Here is an 8709-nt window from a genome sequence, read left to right as displayed (position 1 = left end):
CAACAAAGGACTGACACCTGCCCTCCTTTTAAACCCCTCTGGCCACCTTCGACCCCAACAGCCAATGCAAAGATTGCTGGGAGATGCAGTTCTAACTACTAGTAGCATGGCTGCAGATGGATGGATGGATGAATTTATTGGTTGATTGACTGAGGTATGGATGGATGGATAGATGGATGGACTGATTAATTCATTTATCGTTTGGAGTGACGGTTTGATGTATGGATGGATGGATTTATTTGTTATTGAATGGATGGAAGAATGGATTCATTCATTGTTTAGATGGATGAATAGATGGATGGATGGATAGACTGAATGATTGCAGTGATTGTTTGGAGGCTGGATAGAAGGATGGATGGATTCATTTATTGTTTGGAGATATGGACTGATGGATGAAGGGATAGATGATGATAATAATAATAATAATACATTTTATTTATATAGCACCTTTCCCATGCTCAAGGCGCTTCACAGAGTTTAAGAGAGAACGGCTGGGTATACAGTATATAGTATTGTACTAAACCAGATAAATAGATAAAGAAGAGTAAGATAGTAAATTCAGAGAAAAGCCTAACGGACAACATAACTGGTGGTCCAGCACACACACACACACACACACACACACACACAGGTGACATGAGTATCTTGACATGGAGGTAAACTGAGAGAAGGGTAATAAAGTCAGGTAGGCCTAAAAGCCTTCCTGAACAAATGAGTTTTGAGAGTTGCTTGTCTTTTTTTACCAGGGTTACCCACTCTCCTCAGTTCTCCGGCCAGTGGGTCCTAGTGGTGCTTTGGTGGGTTTTATATCTTTATGTTTTGACCATTCTATTCGTAGTACTACTGCTCCATCAGAAGATGTGAATATTAAAGACATTTTCTCATATTAACTGCCCACTCGAGTGCGATAGTGCCGTGCTCTGTCATAATGCCTTCATGCCTTGCTAACAAACGTTCTGAACTGGTCCAGAAGAAGGAAAAAGTCATCATTGTGGGAAAAAAAAAACACCAGGGATGGGTCTAAAATGCACGTAACATGCCCACCATATAAAATAAAGACCTTGTATTTGTTTGAACGTTCTCAGCTCCAGAGTCCTTGGGTTTGCTGTCCCCATCTTGTCACTCTGTGTGTGTGGAGTTTTCAGGCTCTCCCGGTGTTTGGGCTCTGGTTGTTTCTTCGCATGTCCGGCCCATCAGAGCCCCTAAATCTGACCAATGTGAATGTACCCAGTAACACACTGCGGTCTCACCCAGGGTTGCTGCCTGGAAATGCTCAGCCCCTATAAACCTAAAATTGGGCTTATTCTCCTGTTTAAAAAAAAAAAACAAAAAAACAATGGTGGGGCTTCAGTCAAGACATCATACCCACCCGTTAGCATATCACTGCCAAACTCCATGCTTTCCTCTCCTCTTCAGTCTTTGAAGTCTTTTGTCAAGCTTTCATCACAGCTCCTCTGGATTTTCACAACTCCTTCGTCAGCTGCCATCAGTTATGAAGTATCAGCAGACTAGAAGTTCCCATGCAGGTATTGGAGAAAAGACATGGACCAAACACAGGGATCGCGTGACACCATATTTGGCTTGCCCTATGGTGGTATCCTGGCAGGCTACAGAATCGTCTACAAAATCTGACACATTGCAAAATTATGAACACCACCACCACAACCACCATCTGCAGAATACTAGGGAGCCGGCTGTCTGGGGTGACTTTGCATGTTCTCGCCATGTCGACGTGGCTTCACTCTAAGTGTTCCTTCCACATCCCCAAATCCTTGCGTGTTTGGGTACATTGGCGAGTCGCGACTCTTCTTGGGTGTTTATGGGACTTGCAATAGACTGGCAGTCCTTTCCAAATTTGGTTCCTGCTTTGCACCCAATGCCGCCAGTATAGGAAACTCCCCACGGCCCTGAAATGGATAAGTGGGCCAGAAAATGAAGGGATGGATAAACATCTTCGTGACACGCCACGTGTTAGAGCATCTCAATACTGATCTCATTTCTCAGTTCCATCCCTCAGTTTGATGCTATTCTAGAATCTTCCTTGTATTGTGAAGCACTTTGTGGGGGTCCACACCTGGAATTCTGCTGGATGGTGTGATTCTAATGACTCATCATTTGCCATCATACTCTTTGCTCATTTCAATAAACCCTTTTCACACTCTCATAGTTTTTCTTCCCTTAGGCGTGTTCACCCCACTCTGTTACAAATTACAAGCAAATGCATCCTTACCTGCATGCCCACAGCTTTCTCACTGATGAAATACAAAGAAGAAAAAAAGACAGAAGCCATCATGAGAGATGAAGGACCACATGTTGTTATACACCGTGGAAGTGCTCGTATGTCTGAGGCCAGAAGGTCAGATGCCACCTGTTTGCTTCAGTTCTCCTGGAGATGGTGCCTTGACATTCATCTGTGGAAACTTGAACTGACTGGACATCATTTAGAAAGGCACACACCCAATGTATATGAGGTCCCACAATTCACACTGCATGTCAGGAGAAAAACACAAGCTGTGAAGCCCAAGGAACTCTCTGTAGACCTCTGGGATGAAACTGTGCTGAATCAAAGATCAGGAACAAGGGATTAATCTGGCCAAACTTAGTACCGTAACTGGACAAGAAGGGAACCAGGAAGGTCACCAGGATGGTGGAATTTGTAAAATGAAATCAAGATGGAGCTCCAACTGAGGTTCAAAGTCTGTATACTGTATACTACCCAGCCACTTCATTAGGTACACCTTGCTAGTGCCAGGTTGGACCCACCTTTTGCCTACAGAATTGCTGTAATTCTTCATGGCATTGATTCAACAAGGTGCTAGAAACACTTCACATTGATTTTGGTCCATATTGACTTGATAACATCACACAGTTGCTGCAGATTTGTTGTCTGCACATCCATGATGTGAATCAGCTGTTCCACCACATCCCAAAGGTACTCTGCTAGATTGAGATCTGGTGACTGTGGAGGCCATTTGAGTGCAGTGAACTCCTTGTCATGTTCAAGACACCAGTTTGAGATGATCTGAGCTTTGTGACATGGTGTGTTATCCTGCTTGAAGGAGCCATCAGAAGATGGGGACACTGCGGTCATAAAGGGATGGACAATACTCAGGTAGACTGTGGCATTTAAAGGATGCTCAGTTGATACTAAGGGGCCCAAAGAGTGCCATCCTCCACACTATTACACCACCACCAGCAGCCTGAACCGTTGACCCAAGGCAGGATGGATACCTGCTTTCATGTTGTTGAGGCCAAATTCTGAGCCTACCATCTGAATGTCACAGTAGACATCGAGACTCATCAGGCCAGACAACATTTTTCCAGTTTTGCTGAGCCGTGCGAATTGTAGCCTCAGTTGCCTGTTCTTACCTGACAGGAGTGGCACCGCTGTGGTCTCCTGCTGCTGTAGCCCACCTGCTTCAGGGTTTGACATGTTGTGTGTTCAGAGATGCTCTTCTGCATACCTCTCTTGTAATTGTACTTGAGTTACTGTTGCCTTTCAATCAGCTCGGACCAGTCTGGCCATTCTCCACTGACCGCTGGCATCAACAAGGCATTTACGCCCAAAGAACTGATGCTCCCTTTTTCAACCCATTCTCTGTAAACCCTAGAGATGGTTGTGCATGAAAATCCTAGCAGATCAGCAGCTTCTTTAATACTCATAACAGCCCGTCTGGCACCAACAACCATCCCACGCTCAAAGTCACTTCAGTCACCTTTCTTCCTCATTCTTCATCAAGTCATCTTGACAAGGTCTACAGGCCTACATGCATGTCATTGGCTGAATAGATATTTGCGTTAACATGCAGTTGAACTCGTGTACCTAATAAACTGGCCGGTGAGTGTACATAGAAGTAACCTGGAAATCTTTTTACCTGAAACAGGAAGTTGTGCGTCAAAGTGCCAGCAGCTGTCAATTATGCGTCTTCCTCATTCTCAAGTCAAGTCAATTCCATCTATACACCATATTGCAGCATACAGCGGCACGCAATACTATTTCTACGGGACTGTGATGCAACATACACATGAACACAAGACAAGTGCCAGGCAAGTAGAGAACAATAAAATGCTATAATCAATAACAGATGAATAAATAATGGGCAGAGGCGGCCTTAGGGGTATGCGGGGCCCAGGGCTGACCAATCCCACGCGGGGCCGGTTATGTCAAATGCTGTTACTGGTATGTGTGGACTGTATAAACTTGAGTGCAAATTTATTAAAAATAATGTTAACATACACTGGATTTTCTCATTAGAGTATTCAGCTAAATTTTTGCAAGATAACTTTATCGAAATATAACAAATATATAAATATAAATATATATAAAATATAATATAATATAATATAATATGGGAGGCACGGTGGCGCAGTGGTAGCGCTGCTGCCTCGCAGTTAGGAGACCTGGGTTCGCTTCCCACGTCCTCCCTGCATGGAGTTTGCATGTTCTCCCCGCATCTGCGTGGGTTTCCTCTGGGCGCTCCGGTTTCCTCCCACAGTCCAAAGAGGTAGGTGGATTGGACCAAAGCAGGTTAGGTGGATTGGCGATTCTAAATTGGCCCTAGTGTGTGCTTGGTGTTTGTGTGTGTCCTGCGGTGGGTTGGCACCCTGCCCAGGATTGGTTCCTGCCTTGTGCCCTGTGTTGGCTGGGATTGGCTCCGGCAGACCCCTGTGACCCTGTATTCGGATTCAGCAGGTTAGAAAATGGATGGATGGATAATATAATATAATAATATATATATAAATATATTATAACAATAATATAACAATATAATGCATTAAAAAAGTGCACCACGATCTCTTCCACTCGTGGTGTCGTCAGCAATACGGCTAAACCAGTAATCAAACGTTGCTGCGCCTTCCACTTCCAAAAACTTCCCGCAATGTTTCAGCTGGGCCTACTGTGGCAAACTGAACCAAAGACTCGACTCAGAAGTGATGGTAGGCTCTCCAGACACGAGTGAGTCGTAAGCGGCAAACCATCAGTTGTTCCCAAGTCAAAACAGAAGCCAACCCAGTGACTGATGGGCTCTATCTATTTTAGGAAGGGATTATACTGGCGACCCTTTTCAGGCGATGAAGGTGGACTATAGAATGTTTTCAAAGACGTCCATGGACGGAATCTGACCTTGAAGAGGGAGTTTAAAAGGGTTCATCTTAGAAGCATCTCAAATATATATACTGGAGAAAATAACTTGACAAATCCGCTCAAACGGGACCTCAAAAGCGGGGCCCCCTTAGGTTGGGTTGCCCCACTTGCCACCCCAAAACGCTGCTCTTGATACTAGGTAATGAATAGATAGTAAGAAAGAAATAATAACAACTAAAAAGAACAATAGTAACAAACGTACTGCATACAAGTAAACTATTAGGAGCCGATATGTGGGCAGGTGGGCAGTTCAGGGTCCAGACAGCTAATGGGGTAGAAGTGGTTGCAGAACCTGGCAGAACTGGTTGGGATTCTCCAGTACCTTCTACCAGATTGAGGTGACACAAAATTAGGGTGACAAAAGAGATAAAAACCTGCAATTCAATTTTCTGTCCAGCAGAGCCACTGAATCGTGGAGCTGACGAGGTCTGCAGGGCACCATCTCGCACGCTGAGGTAATGTCGTGTGGTTAGCAGTGCAGGACGATGGTGGGTTTTCATCATAGTATACCTTGCATATTCTACAGGAGAGACAACGTTTAACACTTTTTGCACCACATTTTTGTGACCTGGAGCAGCCACTGTTTCCCCACATGCCCTCTTCATATTTCCAGCACTGACTCAGCTTTGGCAGCTTGATGGCCGAGGTCTCCAGGACTCTGAACAAATCCAAATTGTATTCTGTGATGTCATCTACTGTTAAATTCTGCTCCATACTTTTTTATTTTTATACTGTATTGAGGATTACTTGTCCTCTGTTCCGTGTATTGTATTGTATTGAACCCTTTTTTGACACCCAACCTACCTGGAAAGGGGTCTTTCTCTTTGAACTGCCTTTCCCGAGGTTTCTTCCATTTTTTTCCCAACAAGGGTTTTTTTTGGGGAAATTTTTCTTGTCTTCTTAGAGAGTCAAGGCTGGGGGGCTGTCAAAAGACAGGGCCTGTTAAAGTCCATTACAGCACGTCTTGTGTGATTTTGGGCTATACAAAAAATAAATTGTATTGTATTGTACATTTCAATGGGTGGTTGCTGCTTCACAATGAACAATTCTGTAAAAAGACAACAAACTGATAGCCACATTTGAACCAACCGACAGAAATGACAAAAATCGCTGCACAGTATGAATCAAATATTATATAATACTAGGGAGTTTGCCCCCTGCTCGCTTTGCTTGCCAATCCCCTGGCCTGTGCTATGTGCCAGCACACTTTGCGTCTCTGCCACTTATGTATGTGGATTTCACTTTCGCAGTGTTTACTATCAGCTTTTTGAGACTTTTGAATTTCAGTCTTTCAAAATCTCTAACCTGCTCTGCACGTGTATTGCACCAGTGTCTTTGAACCTCTTTACGACATTCTTCTTTGTCTTCTACTCTTTGTCATTTATTTCCAACCCCACTTGGAGCTGAGAGCACAGGAACTGTGTCTGACAATAGCATTCACACAAATGAGAAGTGAGTGGACTGTGGGTGCGCCAGCCACTTTGCGTCTCTGCCGCTCGCGTATGTGGATTTCACTTTCACCAAACACCAAATCTTTTATTTCTCGTGGATACGCCTCTTCATTGGGAACAAACAGAACTTTTCTACAGGTCTCTGACTTAAAGTTTAAAGCCGAACAATATCGACATACTTCTGTCATATCACCTTTGTCCATTTATTCGATCTCTTTTCGCTGTTCCGTTATTTCACCGAGTAATAATTTACGTTTGTTTGCGCTAATGAGATCTTTATTATCAGCTTTTTGAGTCTTTCGAAAGTTAGTACTTTCATTAATGACGTTCTACTTTGTCTTCTACTCTTAATGTCTTTTCTTCTTCTACTGTTTGTCTCACTTGGACCTGTTAGGTTTTTCGCGTCATCTCTTGGCACAAAGTCTCGTCTCGCAGGACTTGAAGTTATCTCTTTGAAAACATCTCGTCTCTCTGAAAAAGTCTTGTCTCATCCCAAGATTTTTTTTATATAATAGAGAAACAAGACCACACCACACCCTGCCTCTAAGGGACAGCCCAGTCCCCCTTCCAAGAAATCTTATTTTGGCCGTTAGTACCCACTGTGGCCACCAGGGGGCGTACCAGCACCCCAAACCCCAGACATAACTACCAGAGATTACAGTCCTAGCTTCAAATCCAGTTCTTACATTTAACAACCAAAGTGTACCTTGTACAGGAGTCTTCCTCACACAGCCACAGAGGGTCCCAGCACCAGCCTTCCCAGCCCGACACTTCCTTCAGTATTCTCCACCCAGGCGAGTGTTGTCCATCTCCCCTCCAAACTGTGACTCCCTGGGCCTAGTGGTGGTCTCTCTTTAACTCTGGACCCTGGAGTACTTCCAGAGCTTAATCTATTGCACTTCCTAGAGAGGGATGGATCTCACAGCTATGACCCCACAACCTGGAATAACCTGGAACAACCTGACTTCCTAGTCAGGCAGAACCCCAACAGTTTTTGTACCCAACAGTGGCGACCTCAACAGAACCCTACAGGGCAGGCCCAGGGGACCACAACTTCCATGCTGCCCTGTGAGCATCCATAATAGGGGTGCTGCCACCCAGCAGGTATAGCAGGTAGTCACACACTGTTCTGATTTTCCAGGTGTTCCAGTGTGTTCTTCTATGGTTGCTGTGGTGCCATCCATGGGTTAGCTGCTGCTGTAGCATCTTTCTGTGTCCATGTGCTGGCACGGATGGGGAATATCGTCCCCCCTCAATAACTGACCTGCCTTTCCTGTGGCCTCCTGACCATGCAAAGGAGAAGGAGCCATTCCAGTAGGGATGTTGGTTGGTTCCTCAGACTGCAATTGCATTCTTTCAGTTGTTACCTAAAGCTCATGACCACAGGGGAGGATAGGGACGTAGATTGTCTGATAAATTGAGAGCTTTGCCTGTTCCTCTCACCATCCCTTTCCTGCTCACTCATGAACAAGACCACGAGATACTTAAACTCCTCCACTTGAGGCAGTAACTCAACTCCCACTCATAGAGGACAATCCACCATAAGGACAATGGCCTCAGATTTGGAGGTGCTGATCCTCTTCCCTGCCGCTTCACTCTCAGTCTCAATGCATGCTGGAGATCCTAGCATGAGATGAACAGGCTAAGTGACCAAGTAGTGTGGTCAATAGTAGGACTTTAGGGACCCTGTAAAATAGACGTGATGTTTGTTTGGAAAAATTAAGCAAAAAGTGCAGACATTCGGGGGAGGCTCGGAGGAAAGTCGCTGACCCTCGGCATTGAGAGGAACCCACTGAGGAGGTTCAAGAATCTGATATGGCTGCTGTCCTGTAGAGGTTTTATGGGCACGGCCAGCTGGGAGAGGACACTGGGGAAGGCCCAGAACTCACTGGGAGGATTATACAGTATCTCCCAGATGGCATTGGGAACACCTTGGGAACCCACAGTATGAGTTGGCAAGTGTGGCTGGGGAAAGGGATGGATGGATCTCACAGCTAAGACCCCACAACCTGGAATAAGTGGTGGAAAATAAATGAATGTACAAGACCACACCTGGCTATCTTCCAGAGTGGAGCCTCAGAGTGGAATGTGGGGAGCTTTATGTAGATTTCG

This window comes from Polypterus senegalus, chromosome 18 (genome assembly GCF_016835505.1).
Source record: "Polypterus senegalus isolate Bchr_013 chromosome 18, ASM1683550v1, whole genome shotgun sequence".
Classification (NCBI taxonomy): domain Eukaryota; kingdom Metazoa; phylum Chordata; class Cladistia; order Polypteriformes; family Polypteridae; genus Polypterus; species Polypterus senegalus.
Note: the sequence above shows the minus strand (reverse complement) of the source record.